We start from the raw sequence: 15489 nt of genomic DNA, 5'->3' as shown, positions 1-15489 counted from the left end.
CTCTGAAAAGCCTTCTTCTATGTGCTCAGCTACCTCGCCTTCTCTTCTACATGGCTACCCCAAAGGCTCCCCTTCTCTGTGCTTCAATCCCCCTGCTTCTGATAGCTCCCAATCTGAGCCCCAGAACATCTCCCCTTCTCTCTGCTCTAGACTCTCCTAGCACTGACATTCCAGCTTCTTCAGCCTCACCAAATCCAGGGTTTGGGACGTGAAATTTCCTTCATTATAGACATTCTAGGTCGTAAATGCCCCCCCATCTAAACTTCTGTATCCTAAACTATTCATTTAATATCCTGGCCTCATTTTCCCAACCACATTGATGTATACATACGCAGGCATAACTCCTGGTTTGGAAATTCTATATCCTAAGCTCTCAGCTTCCTCCTCAGGAATGTCTCCTAGAAGCCCAGACATTTTAGTGTGTTAAGGACCTTGCTAGACATGGTATTTGGGGTTCTAAAGTTCCACCATCTATGATGTAGGAACTTTATATTTTTTCTTAATTGGTTTATTATTCCAATAAAAGTATACTAATACTATATACTATTTGGAAACATAGACCATGATCCTTAGAAATCACAGATAATTGCCCTTTGACTTTTGTCTACAAGTGCTCTACATTCAAAATCACCCATTTCGATACCAGAGAATCATGCCCAAAGGTCATCGAAGTGTACATACTCTTGGACCCAGCTATCTTACTACTAGGTCTGCATCCCAAAGAGACACAATCTGGAAAAAATTAAATGATTAATGGTAATATCAATAATAGCCTTTATTTCAGAAGGACCTGAAGTGAATAACTTGGGTTGCAGTTTGCAAGGTTTGGGGGTTTGGTTTTGGGTAAACCAAATAGCAGAATGCCTTCATTTTCCACTCTAAAGGGAGATATGGAGTAGAGTAATTTAGGGCCTTGTAGAACACATTGGGTATTATACGTTTACAGGCACCTCCTATGTTCCCCCTGAGCAGTACCTGGAAAGCCAGACCATGGGTATTCAGTTAAGTGACTTGCCTACACTCACACAGCTAGTAATACCTTCCTAGATACTACATTTTGGGTATTAAAGGTACATATTCTTGTAATTTATGTATTTTTCAGCCATTTGACTTTGAATATTTCTTGTTGGCTCAAAATACCATTAGTTCCTATTTGGTCCATTCTGATGGACCCTACACGTAGGAGACAACATGTGAGGTGGAGGAAGGGAGTAGAGTGTACCAGGTGGCGGTCAAGGTAAGCTGGTCCTCCCATTCTCACTGCCTGCCAGAAGTAGACGAGCCATCCCCACCACTATAGGATCCATTCTGGTCAATAGACTCAGGGAGGCAGAACTACTTGACAGCCAGTGACCCCAACCCCAGGTTTAGGTCCTCCTCATCCTGCCTTGGTTCCACTAGTCTCCCTCTTTCCCCCAATCCCATCTTACACAGGTACTCCTGTTGCTTTTTCCTCCTTGTTCTGAGTTTCTGATGTTGGAGATGAACTAGTGGTTATGGTTGTACAGTGGTGTCTGACTACTGGTGACTCCACTTGGAATATTCTTGGGAAAATTTCTGGAGTGGTTTGCCATTTCCTTTCCAAGCTTATTTTAGAGATGAGGAAAATGAGGCAACTAGGTTAAGTGACTTGCCCAAAGTCACCCAGATAGGAAGCATCTGAGGCCATATTTGAATTCCAGCCCTACCTGCTCCTAATCTCCTGGTGGGGTATAAAATATATTTGATTTATCATTTGGGTTTACTGACTTTTTTGTGTTCTTTCTCAGGGAGTTGGAGGGATACAAGGGGAAATGTTGGGGATTCAAATCTACTCCTCCCAAGGGAAAAAGTGAATATAAGATAGAAATGACCAAGATTATACTTTGGCACAGGTGGAGAGTGATGGGTAGTTGGGGCTACGTGGGGATGTATGGAAGAACTGTTGTGGAATGGAACAGGCTGGGCTGAGACAAGATGTTACCTGTTGATACAAGTGACCCTGGTGGAATGTTGGAGATTTCAACCCAGCCCACCAGAAGAAAAACAATGAATGAAAGTGGAGAGTGATGGGTAGCAGGAGGCAAGTAGAGAATTGTGGAGAGAATGGGACACATTGGGTTAGATTGAGTCCTTGATACAAGGGACAAAAAAATCATGAAATCAACTTTTATATTAACCCATGAAAAAAGAGGAGGATAAACCCCTCAGCTTTGGTTCTCATCCACACCCAGCCCAAAGAGAAGGAAGAACAATCATTCATGGCAAGGGGCAGCTGCTGAAGAGTGATCCCACAAGCCACCTCAGTTCATCCTCGTGGTTACTTCCATGAGACATTTTCTGCCTCAATTCTCTAATAACTGTTAACTTGGAAATAACACAGAATTACTGATGTAGTTGGAAAAACCAAGTCTTCAACCAGGAAAGGGATAAGTTTAAATTTGGCCCTTTACTCAGAGCCCAGTGCCAAAACTTTATAAGGTCTCTGGGACTCTGGGGACATTGGCCCTGGGAGTGACACTGCGCTAGATGACAACTCCAAGTAACAAACGAATTTGGGGAACTTCTAAACCTTTTGGGAAATCAAGGGACAGAAAAATATGATTGATTGACATTACCATACAAGGAAATGGGAGTGTCCTAACTAGCTGACAGACTTCGGAAATAAACCATAACCAGAAGCTTGGGTGCCTACTTTGCAATGGATACTAAAAGGATGGTCCTGGCCCAGGTGTTTGTCTTCCTGGGAACTGGCCTGATACAATGGGGGAAAACTTCTAAGATAAAAAGAAATTTAACATTTGTTTAGCCCCACCTAACTGAGATTATCATTTCCCTTAGGTTTATTGTTTAGTCTGAGACTAGCTAAATCTGAAACTTCCCTAGGGGTGAACTCTCATCAGAACAGGAACAATTTGGGGTCTTAGAAGCTAACCCTAGAACTTGGGGTTCTCCTAGATTCCATGTCAACCTAACAGAGTATACAAATGATCCCTGAAAGGACCAGCTCCCTAGATGGTTTCTAAATTTTTTTCAAGTTTGAATCTCACCCTTTGAGTAATTCCAAAATGGAAGTCCTTCCTTATTAGTAGTAGTCTCTTGGTGACCAAGAATGACAATTGTCTTTGTGCGTTTTCATCGATGGTATACCCTCATATGGCTTTGATGTCCAAAGACTGAGGTGCAAAGTTTGTGGCACATGGGGCATGGGACACCAGTTGTTACGGGAGGTGCGGTTGTGGGCTGGTGTCGGCGTTCATACGCAGTGGCAAGACGTCGATGTCGTTCATCTTCAAAAGTGGTGGCAGCATGGTTAATGTGGGTTGGCCAGCTGCTTCTGACAGAGGCAGCGAGTTCTAGTTGCTTTGGTGTAATGCCAGCCCACTTCAAGTTTGACTTTAGCTGATCCTTGAATCTTTTCTTTGGTCGGCCTTGTTTCCTGAGTCCAGCTGACAGTTCACCATAGAATACCTGTCTTGGTATTCGCTGTGGGTCCATGCAGATGACGTGTCCAGACCATCGTAGCTGGGTTTTGAGGACCATGACTTTGATGCTCGTGGAGTTGGCTCTGTCTCTCTGTTGTCTTTGTTTTTGCAGTCAGGCGGCGAAGGTCGAATAGTGAGCCATCCAGTGGATATTTGATGTAGACGCCCAGGTCTAGATCCATCACAGCATGTCGTAATACTTGGGTGAAGAATAGGTTGAATAGTACCGGAGCAAGGACACAGCCTTGTTCCTTATAGGTCTTGTATATGTCCCCTTGATGTGGCCAAAGGAAGGACTACATGGACTTGTGTTTGTCTTGGTGTGCCGATGACTTGGGAGTGTTTTTGGGAGGGAGGGAACAGGACTTTTATCCTACCATTTTGGCTTTGGGATTAAAGATGTTAGCCTTTTTTGTAACCCCACCACTCTACTATTTGTGAAATTGGAATAAATGACTAAAGGCCTATGAAAAATCTACTTTGTTCTCCTTTGTTTCCTAAAGTAAAATTGGTCAATATTTTGGCCCACTAAGAATGGAAATAAATCTAAATCCTGGTCATTCATGAGATTTCCCCCTCTAACACCCCTTCCAGATGAATTTTGTTCTTAGAGCCCTACAGACTATCAGGTTTTGCATATTTCAGGGTATGATCTTCTTTGTTGTAAGGCATCTTGGCTCTGAAATACTTTTCTCTGCAGGTTTTCAGACCTCTCTCATTTTCTTTTGCATGGCAATTCTTCAGGCTGGCATTCTGTCTACTAAAATTCCATTATTTTTTGACAATTTCCATTCTTAGCTCTTGAATCTCGCATACTTTCTCTATGCTAATATGTCCTAACCCAGATATTCCAACTTCTATCTCTTCATCTTACAACTTCATTCATCAGTCTGGACTAGAATTTCTCCTCAAGCTCAGACATTCTATGTTCTCTGTACATTCCCTGATCTAGAATTCTGGTTTTCCTTTCCACTTCAGAGGCAGGCCTGAAGCCTAATTTACGTAGGTAATTCTGTATCCTAAACTCTCAGCCATCTCCAACATTCCCTCCTAAATGACACTTGGAAGCACAGACAATCTGTGCAATAAGGGCATTTGAAGATATGACATTTTTAGATCAGAAGCAAAACCAGCCCATAATTTATAGTTTTTTCACTTTTATTAAATGGATTATTATGAAAATATACACGTGTTTTACTGACATCCAGAATTGGGAACTGAGTTTATGAGACTTATATTTCCTGGCTAGGTAAAACCTTATTTTTTTTGTCCAAAAATTATCTATTGTCATTTTCATTAATAGTAAGTAATATCAAGAGCAGGCTTTATCCAAAAAGGAGGTGAAGAAATTTGCCCTTGTTTGAGTCCTTAGTTTTTTGTAGTTTGAGGGGATTTTTGGTTAGCCAAGAAATACTCAATACTTTCTCAAAACTTTTACAAAACCCTTTTAGTTTTGTGGTTCGGGAGCCTTAGACTGTTTTTTAAGGTTTACCAATCTCTAATTTAAATAAATCTGCAATATACGGTTGATTTTAGCATGGGCATTGGACCCCAAAAACTATAGAAATGTTTCAGGCAAACTATAAGCAGGGAAATTCCTTTGTTCCTGTCTACCCTTGTGACTCCAAAATATCTGATAACTCCTATAAGACCCTGAGAGGACTCTCCTCCTTGGATCATCCTTTAGACCAGGAGTCCCCAAACTTTTTACACAGGGGGCCAGTCCCCTTCACTGTCCCTCAGACCACTGGAGGGCCGGACTATAAAAAAAAAACTATGAACAAATCTGTATTGCTCTGTCTGGGATAGCGGAGGCTGCAGCGCTGGCTGGGATGGGCCTATCACACCTTGCACAGGCCCATCACCGCCACCACTATACCGGGAAGCACTAAACAGTGCTGATTCCCCTCCCCAGATCTCCGCTCAGCATGCTGACATCTTCCATCATGCAGCCACATAATCCTTTGTGTGGCGCCTTGTTCTCATTCAGTTACTCTCAGAACAAGGAGCCATTCAAAGGATTGTGTCACTAGAAATAGTACTGTATGTGAGCGCCACCGCTATGTGTGGTGCTCCTCTCACTGACCACCAATGAAAGAGGTGCCCCTTCCAGAAGTGTGGTGGGGGCCGGATAAATGGCCTCAGGGGCCACATGTGGCCTGTGGGCCATAGTTTGGGGACCCCTGCTTTAGATGGACAGAGAGATATGCCTCCTTGATAGCAACAAATTGTATCTCAGATATCCATCTGTCCTCTAAACTATGAGGGTCAACCCCTATGTCTTCAGGCAAACCTCCCCCCTGTCCATGCCTCAGTGCATACCACTATGTAATTAAAATTTTATACCCCAGGACTCCATTTCCCAGAATTCCACTTTTGTCCTTACCATACATCCTTACATTTTGGAGATAAAGTTTCTGTAACCCCTCCCTCACTCTCTCTTCTCCCACTAATTGTGGTTGGGAAAACTTCTCTTTACTCAGGTTTTTTTCTATTTTCTCTACTTCAAGTGATTATTAATAAATCTTATAAATATAATACTTGGAGTTATTGGATATTAATTTTAATCTTACACCATCTAGAGTCACGTCTTCACTGTGGCACAGAGTCACATTTCCACTGTTGTAAAGAGTATATACTCCCGAATTGATGTTATCTGAGAATAGCTTTCCATCTATCCTGTTGCCCCTAGGAAGTGGTCTTCCACCTATGCTGTCCTCCTGGACAGATTTAACATTACCTTGTGAATGAATGAATTTCTCTTTTTATTTTTAAGCCAAGTTTCATAGTCTTGCATCCTTGTAAAAGGCACCCTTCCCAAACCCCAGGGCTTCATCTCAACCCCCCCCAACAATTTCATATCAAAAATCTACCTTCCTTTTTATATTTTAATTACATTTGGATAATATTGTGTCTTACTAATATATATATATATATATATATATATATATATATATATATATATATATATATGAAAACAAATCCTTTTCATTGATGATATTTTCCATTCTAAGGCCCCTTCCAGAGTTAATGACTTATATTCCCAGAGTATCCCACTTGTGCTATATGTCAGTGATTGGGACACTGAAGTTCTGATCTTTGGGGTTCTAATGGTCGTCTTTGCTCTCATCCGCCTTCTAAGAGCTCCTCATTCTCTTCTCCATGGCTGCTTCTAGGCCTGACATTCTGTGTGCTAAAAATCCAATTTTTCTCACAATTTCTATGTTCTATCTCTGAACTTCAGCTACTTCCTGTGTTCTAAAATCCCTTCTCAGTCTAATATTGAGGATCTAAAACCTTGTCCATTCGAGTATTCTCAGACTGTGACTTCTGTCCTAGGTGGCAAAGTTTGTATTTGATGTTCTCTGCCACCTTCAATATTCTATTTTGAAAATCTTCTTTAAACTCAGATAAAGCCACAACTTCCTTGGTCCTCCAAGAATTCTTTTATTCCTTTAAGTTTTGCAGTTCTATTGAACTCAGTGTGCTTCCTTTCAGCTTTATCATCATAATGACTTCAAAGCCCAAATCAAGTTCCTTCTAATTTCAAAGACTCAGCACTGTTTTTACCACCAAATAAGAATATCAATACTTCCTTTATCTTGTTTTAGAAATTTGGGTGCTATACCATTTGGTGCATACATGTTGATTACTGATATTTCCTCATTGTCTACACTCCCTTTTATCAGGATGTATTTACCTTCCTTATCCCTTTTAATCAGATCTATTTTTACTTTGGCTTTGTCAGATATTATGATTGCAACTCCTGCCTTCTTTCTATCAGTTGAGGCCCAATAGGTTTTGCTTCAACCTTTCATTCTGATCTTGTGAGTGTCTACCCACCTCAGGTGTGTTTCTTGTAGACAACATATGGTAGGATTTTGGATTCTAATCCACTCTCCTATTTGTTTTCGTTTTATGGGTGAGTTCATCTCATTCATGTTCAAAGTGATGATTGTCACTTGTATATTCCCCAGCATTTTGATATCCTCTCCTAGTTCTGTCCTTTCTTCTTTTGCTATATCCTTTTAAACCAGTGGTTTACTTTTAATCAATCCCCCTAATCCCCTCCCTTAAAATGCTTCCCTTTCTGGTCCTTCGCATTTTGTTCCCTTCTTGTTTTTTAGGGTCTGTTAAGATTCCTCCCCTCTCTTTTCCTCCCTTTTTGTACTCCCCCCACCCCCCCTTAGTTTTCCCTTATCCCTATCCCTGTAGGATAAGATAGAATTCAAGACCCCAATGGATCTAGATGTTCTTCCCTCTCAGAATTGATTTCACTGAGAGTAAGGTTTAAGTATTACCTATTAGCACTCTCTTCCTCTCTTTCTTATAAGAGTATTCTTCCCCTCCCCGTCCCATGTGTATCTTTGTGTGATAAACATTATCCTATTTATTTTGTTTCTTCAAGTATCTCTTGGTGCCTTCTTCAATTCCCCTCTCCCTTTTTCTTTTTTTGCATATCATCTTATAGCCCTTAATGCCCCAATCTCTTCCTGTGAATGATTCTTCTAATTACTATAACAGTGAATATAATTTTTGAGAGTTACAAATAACATTTCCCCCATATATTAATATATATAATTTGATCTAATTATAACCCTTAAAGAAGAAAATTTGAATAAAAAAAATTCCCCTTTTCCCTCTCTTTCTTATTTACCTTTTCATGTTTCTCTTGATCTTTGTGTTTGGATATCAAACTTTCCACTTAGTTCTGGTCATTTCTTTACAAATACTTGGAAATCTTCTGTTTTGTTGAATGCCCATACTTTCCCCTGGAAGTATATAGTCAGTTTTGATGGATAGGTGATCCTTGGTTGAAGACCCAATTCTCTTGCCTTTCGGAATATCATGTTCCAAGCCTTGTGGTTCTTTAGTGTGGAAGCTGCCAGGTCACTGTCTTCCAATTGCCTAATTCTGGTCTTTAAAGACTGATTTTCCTTTTCAGTTTGGTCTATTCTGCTTTTTGTGGCTTCCAGCTGTTTCTCCAATTGGGAGTTCTTGTCCTTTAAACTGTTATTTTCTCTTTGAACTATTTCCCACTTTTCTTGCCAGAAGGCTTCCATCTTTTTGATAAGCTCCAATTTAAATTCTTCAAGAGCTTGTGGACAATTTCTATTTCTTTGGAAGGTTTTGGTGCATGTATTTGAATTTCCTCCTGTATTTCCTCTGTAGCCTGGGTTTTTCCTCCGTAAAAATTTTCCAGGGTCAACCCCCTCTTTTTGTTTTTCTTAGTGGAAGGAGGTTGTTGTTCCTGGGAACAATTTGCCATCACTGTGAAGGTTTTTCCTTCCCTTTTTAGTCAGAAATCTGGGTGAGATGGGCAGGCTCTCTGTGTATGAAGTTAAGGAACAAGGATTTTGCCTGAGGCAATCTCTCAAATCTCTGCAGCTTCTGCTGTTTGCTTCTCTGTGCTATCTTTTGGGGAGCACACATGGTCTGTGCTCTGCTCTCAGGACTAGGTCTTTGGTGATCTTAGTCAGCTCCCAAGGACCTAGAGGTGCCCTTTACTCACTCTAGAGGTGCCCCTCACTCATTCGCTGATTCTAGCGCACACTGGCTCTGACTCTGGTTCTGTAGGTAGGGTGGAGGAGGGTAGATCAGCTCACATTCTGGTGGGCACTTTTTCACCCCCTTATAGTGTGGAAATACTCAAATCCCACGTACCTTCAATGCTGCGCCCTACTATAGAGTCCCTTCATTCTTATGAATTTGTTTTTGTTTTTGTTTTGTTTTTTTTTCTTTTGAGGTCATCTATATCGGTGGGTGCTGAGGAGAGGATGAGTCTTGCGTCTAGACTGCCACCATGTTTACCTGGAAATCATTCCCTTATCTTGTGAAATGACTAGCATAATTTTTTTCTTTCATTTAAAATTATTTTTAGGTAAACGAGGCACTCTTCTTTTACCTTGCAAAATGTTCTGGATCGTCGAAACCCTGGTTTTCATTCAAATGATCTTCACTCTGTTGATATAAAATATATGGATATAATGATTAAACTTTTCCCCTAAGTATAAAGACTTCTTGTCTATTTAATTATCTGGTTCTTTCTCATATTTTAACCCACCAAACATGTAATCAAGAAACCTCTCTGCCAGAGATAATATAGCTTTAAAAACCCTTACCTTCCATCTTGTATTGGTTCCAATGTGGAAGAATGGAAAGGGCTTGGCAATGAGGGTTAAGTGACTTGAAAGCTAGGAAACATCTGAGGTCAGATCTGAACCTTGGAACTCCCATCTCTAGGCCTATCTCTCTACTGAGCACCTAGCTGCCTTCAGAGAGTTAATATTTTGCTAACAAAGCTGAAGACTTACCATCTCATGGCATACCCAGCTCTGACATTCTTTGCCTCTTAGTCCACTCTGACTTCTGGCATTCTGGGTTCTAAAGAATCTTTTAAATCCAATGATCCCCATTCTAATTGTTCTGGAAAGTCTGTCATTCTTTGCTCCATGGCTCCTCCCAATCCTGACCTCTGTCTCAGGGTCCCATTGGCTCTGGATATTCCTTTTCTTGGACTCTGGAAATCTCTCACCTGCTATCTTCTAAGGTCCCTCTGAATGCAATTAGGACATGTTCTTGTGCCCCATCTTGATTTGGAAATCCCATGAAGCTCAGAAAATCCCCATTCTTAGTGATCTCCCAGTTCTGATAGTCTGACATTCAGAGTCCTAATAGCTCTATGCTGACCTAAGCCAAGGTCTCTCTTACCTCCAACCTTTTCGTTTAAAGACAACCTTGAAGCCCAGACACTCAGTGTTCTAAGGAATCTCCCATTTCTGACATGTTATGTTCTAAGGCCATAACTTGATATAAATTGGGTTCCCCCCTTATTTTTATAACATTACATGTGCTTAACCAATATGAAGATTTCTCAGCAGAAGTGGCATGCCTTTCAATTTGTGCAAATAACACTTTATTTATAAAAAAATACACTGTAATTATTATGATTATTATTGATGTTGAGAGCTGAGTTCATCAATGCTAAAAGGTTCAGAATAGAATCATTTTGGGTATGAGTTTGGGCTTTCCTCATACTCTTTTGGCAATGTGGTTATGGAGATGAGATTTATTTTTAAAGCATCAACATGTGGCTAAGGTATATTAAACAGGAACAAATGATTCATTTCAAATGAAAAATAATGCACATGTGCCTTTCTAATATATTATGAGATTATTTTTACCAGTCAAAAAAGAGACCCAGTTTTTTCAGGTTAATCCTTTTTATAGTGGTTAAAAGATGTATGTGTATGTTTTTAAGTATCAGCACTTCAAAATAAATTAAATTGGAATACATAACGGAACTCATAGGAAAAATCAAACCTTGTTTCTTAAATTACCTAATACTGACTAGTAAAATATATGAAAATAAATCCTGGCCATTTGTGATATTTTCTATTCTTAAGTAGCCTTCCAGAGCAAATGATTTCAGTTCTCTCAGGTCTCCCAGGAATTGCCTATGACATTTTTTAGGGTATTCCTGGTCTGATCTTTTGTGTTCTAAAGGCCATCCTTGCTCTGATCTTCCTTCTCTTAAGTGATCTCCTAAACCACTAGTTCTCTGTCCCCTGGCTACAACTAGGTCTGACATTCTATGGACTAATATCCCATACTGGCTGACAATTTGGAGGCTTAGCTCCTGATCAGATCTCACTCTTCTGTTCTAGTCCTTCCCAATACTGATGTTCGACTTTCTACAACCTCATCCAACTCAGGATTCTAGATCTGAAATACCCTTCAAGTTCAGACATTCTAAGTTCTAAGAGTCTTTCTTGACTAAAAAAAATAATTCTGGCTTCATTTTCAACTCAAAACTAACCAGTTGGCTAGGAAATTCTGTATTCTAATCTCTAGATCACCTCCAATGTAATTCCTCAAAAGTTACTTGATAGTCAGTATTCTAAGGATTTTCCAAGGTCTGATAGTTATGGTAAAGGCTGCCCTCTCCAATGATCTATAAGCTTTAACAAAAACCTTTTTATTTTTTTTTATAATTATGGCACATGGATTTTACAGCTATATTGAACATTTTAAAAAGAATTGGTAATAGCCCCTATAATTCCTCTGAACATAATATCTTGTCTTTATTTATTTAAAAAATCAACTTTCATTGTCATTGGTAGTAATATAAATTTCAGTTTTTACCAAAGAATTGTATAGAATTACACTTATTTGAAATATAGGTTTTGTGTGACTTTTTTAAGCCAAACAACAAAATAGACACTAGTCACCACACCCTTTTGACTAAGTGGTTTAGGATGTGAATTTTTAATTTTTTTAAGTTTCATTATTTTATAATTTAATTTAAATTTGAACAAATAATTGATTCAAAATGAAAGATCTACCTTCTTACTGTTTTTTAAATTACTTAGAACAGGCCAATATTATGGCCACATAATATATACATATATATATATATATATATATACATATATATGAAAATAATTCCTTGACATCTGTATTATTTTGTCAAAGGACACTTCCAAACCAGATGGTTTATGACCATGTTGGCAAACCCATGGCACATGTGCCAGAGTGGGCTGCTCCCTTCCCCCTCTCCATGTGTGCCTGAGGATGTTCCTCACTTCACCCACCCCTCTGCCCAGCAGCCCAGTGGGAACACTTCATCCTTCCCCTGTCTGGGGTAAGGCAGTGGCTCATATGTGGTATTAGGGTACAGTTTAGACATTCGGTCTCTAAAAGGTTAGCCATCACTGGTTTATAATCTCTAAGCCTTCCCAGCTATAGCAGCTCTCAGAAGTATCTCATTTTCTTCTCCATGGCTACCTCTGTGCCCTTATATTCTATGTGTTTAGAGCTGGACAGGGCCTTTGGTATCAGTTAGTCCAGTCACCTCACTGTAGAGACAAGAAAATAGGCCCAGAAAAGTTGGGGAAAACTTCTGGAACATTCACCAACAGGTAAACTAGTACATGCTGTCACCTTCACAGTTGTGGGATTGCTCCTCAATTCTCAGGGGGTTGGAAAATTCTTTACAGTAGATCTTAGCTCCTTATGGGCCAGACCTTAAGTTAGTTGATACCACCTTCCAGGGCAGCTCATTCCTTTTCTAGATGTGCTATGTTCCCAGGGAGCTATGGACAGGTTATAGGCCTCAAAATCACTGGTATTAGTAAGACCTATCTATATGCAATCAATAAAAACTTTATTAAAATATATATGTCATATGAGACAGGACTTATGCCTCAAAATCATTGCATTAGTAAGGTTTCAATGCAGTATAATAAGAAATCAATTTTTCAAACTTAATTAAAAACCACATAAATGATATGATCGTGTTCTTCAGATTCAAAAATGTCCTATCTTGGATGATCCTTAGAACCCTAAATGTCTGGGCTGCCAGGTACCATTCAAGGGGCAAATCTGGAAATGGCTGGGAGTTTCAATGCAGAATTCCCTTGCTGGGCTCTAAGCTCTGCCTCTCAGTATCCCATTTTGGAGGAAAATGAGTCGAGGCAGAACATAACACCTGGTTGATTTTTTTTGGCCCCCAATTCTCTCTACTCGGTAACATTTTCCCAGTACTCCCCCTTTAAAAAAGACCAGTACAGGGGGCAGCTGGGTGGCTCAGTGGATTGAGAGCCTAGAGATGGGGGTCCTGGGTTCCAATTTGGCCCACTTCCTAGCTGTGTGACCCTGGGCAAGTCACTTGACCCCCATGAAGTAGCCGTTAGCACTCTTCTGCCTTGGAGCCAATACACAGGTATTGATTCTAAGATGGAAGAAAGGGGTTAAAAAAGGAAAAAAAGATCAGCACAAAGATGGCGTGACTTAGCGATGCTGAATCTGCTGGCAGCCTTTCATTGTAATCCTGGCAGCACTGTGAAATGAACAAGCTTCACCATTACACGTGAAAAGAATCTTAACAATAGAGGGGAAATCGGCCTCTGCTGTCATGCGCACAAAAGATCCGGCTGGTGGTGTAGCATCTCAACCAGATCAGCCAAAAGCTTCCCACAGAGGGAAATGCTCCGCTGGCAGTACTCCTGCGTTCTGGCAAGCCTCTGGCATTGCCGCGGGGCGCCAGAAGATGGCAGTAGATTTGCGTCACATTTTAAACTTCTCCCCCATCTGGCGCCCAGTCAGTCATCCCGGATTTAGAGCCCGCAGAATCCTTTCTCGTTGTAAATCCCGAGAGGGAACACCATGAATAACAAGGCCTGCCCTTAAAGGGCCCGGCTCTCTTCCTTAGCCTGACGGGCGCCGTGTTTGGGGGATTCTTTTTAGCTTTTTGAGGTTTAGGTTTTGCCTAGTCAAAAATGATGCAGTAGAATCTCCCCCAAACTTGTTGGGGCTTCCTTGAGGGCGTGAGCGTTCAGTTTTGTTTGGGGCTCTTCATTTCTTTTACGCATCACTGATACAGACCATAACTTGTGCCAGAATGAATTAATGATGTCACGCAAAAAAGCTGTCGTCTTCTTTTTAAAATGAGCTACAATTGACCAATAACTGCCCCCCATAACACGGATGGAAATAGATCCGTGGCGACCAGAGATGTTCCACTCTAGGAAGCACTGCAGAATAGCTGATTTCTGTTCTTAAAGGCCTCCCCGCTATTTATTACATTCAGTGGTTGCTAGGGCACGGCACAGCCGCCATTTTGTACTCTAAGATATCTCCTCCTCTCACCTGCTTCTCTCATCCTCTTCTCCAAGGCTACTCCAAGTTCTGTCAGTCTATTAACATCCCACGTCTTCCGAAAATACCCATTCTCTCTCCACTCTCAGTTCTAGACCCTCCTAATACTGCCTTTCCAGCTTCCACACCTTCAATCCAAGTTCAATCTGTGCTCCCCAATCTAATACTTTGGCTTCACTTTCCATTAAAAGTGGAGACATTCAGGGACAGCTGGGTGGCTCAGTGGATTGAAAGTCAGATCTAGAGATGGAGGTCCTGGGTTCAAATCTGGCCTCAGCCACTTCCCAACTGTGTGACCCTGAGCCCCCATGCCTAGCCCTTACCACTCTTCTGCCTTGAAGCCAATGCACAGTATTAATTCCAAGATGGAAGGTGAGGGGTTAAAAAATGGAGACATTCATAAGAAGGACTTGACTGTGAGCTAGAAAATTCTGTACTGTAAATAATTCTTTGAGATGTGCTGTGTACTTGCAATCCCAGATATTCAGTGATCCAAGGGCCGTCCAAGTCCTTACATTCTGGTTCTGAGGCCACGCCCTCCAATCATCTATAGGATTTTTCCATTTTATGAATATTATTGTTCCTATTATTTTAATGCACAGGAGAACTGCTGGTATTCTGACTTTATAATCGAAAAACACTCTACATTAATTACCAGGAATACTAATATCAAGAGAAAAAGGGAAGGAATTGCATTGGGTCACTGTGTAGGCTATGAGGGTCATCGAGGATTCTTTGGGCTAATAAAAAAACCAGACAGTTACTCTCTTGATGCTTACATGTGAGTTTTTGCAAAGTATAACCAATGCATAATGTGAATTCCATAAGGATAAAAGTTTGATCACACGCGAAAACTGTACATTTTCTTTGAGATGGCCTTCAAGTAGGTATGACCATGAATCTGTCAAAGTGCTTAAGATATTTTCCAATCTAAGGTCCCTTCCAGATTAGAAGATTTATTATGTCTTTAGGACCCTCCCAGGTATGAAATATGGAAGTTCTGTGGGAACTCCAGGTCTGACCTTTTGTGTTCTAAGGGTTCTTTTTCCCGCTCCTATACCTTCTTCTAAGTGCTCTTCTGCTTCTCTCATTCTCTCCTTCAAGGCTACTCACAGGCCTGAAACTTTGGTGCTAAAATCCCACTATTTTGATCATTTGCATTCTTGGCCACTGAACATCTCCTACTTTCTCTGTTCTAGAGTCTATCCATAGTGACATTCCTGCTACTAAAGTCTAATATAAATCCCGATTTTAGATTAGAACTGTTCCTTGGTCTCAGATGTTCTGGATTCTAAGTGCTCTCCCTGATTCTGGTGTCACTTTCCACTCCACACTGGAACATTCAGAGGCAGGACTCAACTCCTAG

General features: G+C 40.6%; 1 long non-coding RNA gene across 2 annotated transcripts in view; it reads right to left on the bottom strand.

The window, feature by feature from the left end:
* Nucleotides 1-9172: 9172 nt before the first annotated feature.
* Nucleotides 9173-15489, bottom strand: part of LOC103098272 (uncharacterized) — a 252515-nt gene continuing 246198 nt past the window's right edge. For both annotated transcript variants that reach the window (XR_008914432.1, XR_008914433.1), the window contains one exon: nt 9173-9425. This is a non-coding gene — a long non-coding RNA (uncharacterized LOC103098272). The remainder of the gene's footprint in view (nt 9426-15489) is intronic.

Source organism: Monodelphis domestica, chromosome X (genome assembly GCF_027887165.1).
Source record: "Monodelphis domestica isolate mMonDom1 chromosome X, mMonDom1.pri, whole genome shotgun sequence".
In the NCBI taxonomy this organism is placed as follows: domain Eukaryota; kingdom Metazoa; phylum Chordata; class Mammalia; order Didelphimorphia; family Didelphidae; genus Monodelphis; species Monodelphis domestica.
The sequence above is the reverse complement of the archived record's forward strand: the minus strand, read 5'-3'. Positions and strand labels throughout refer to the sequence as shown.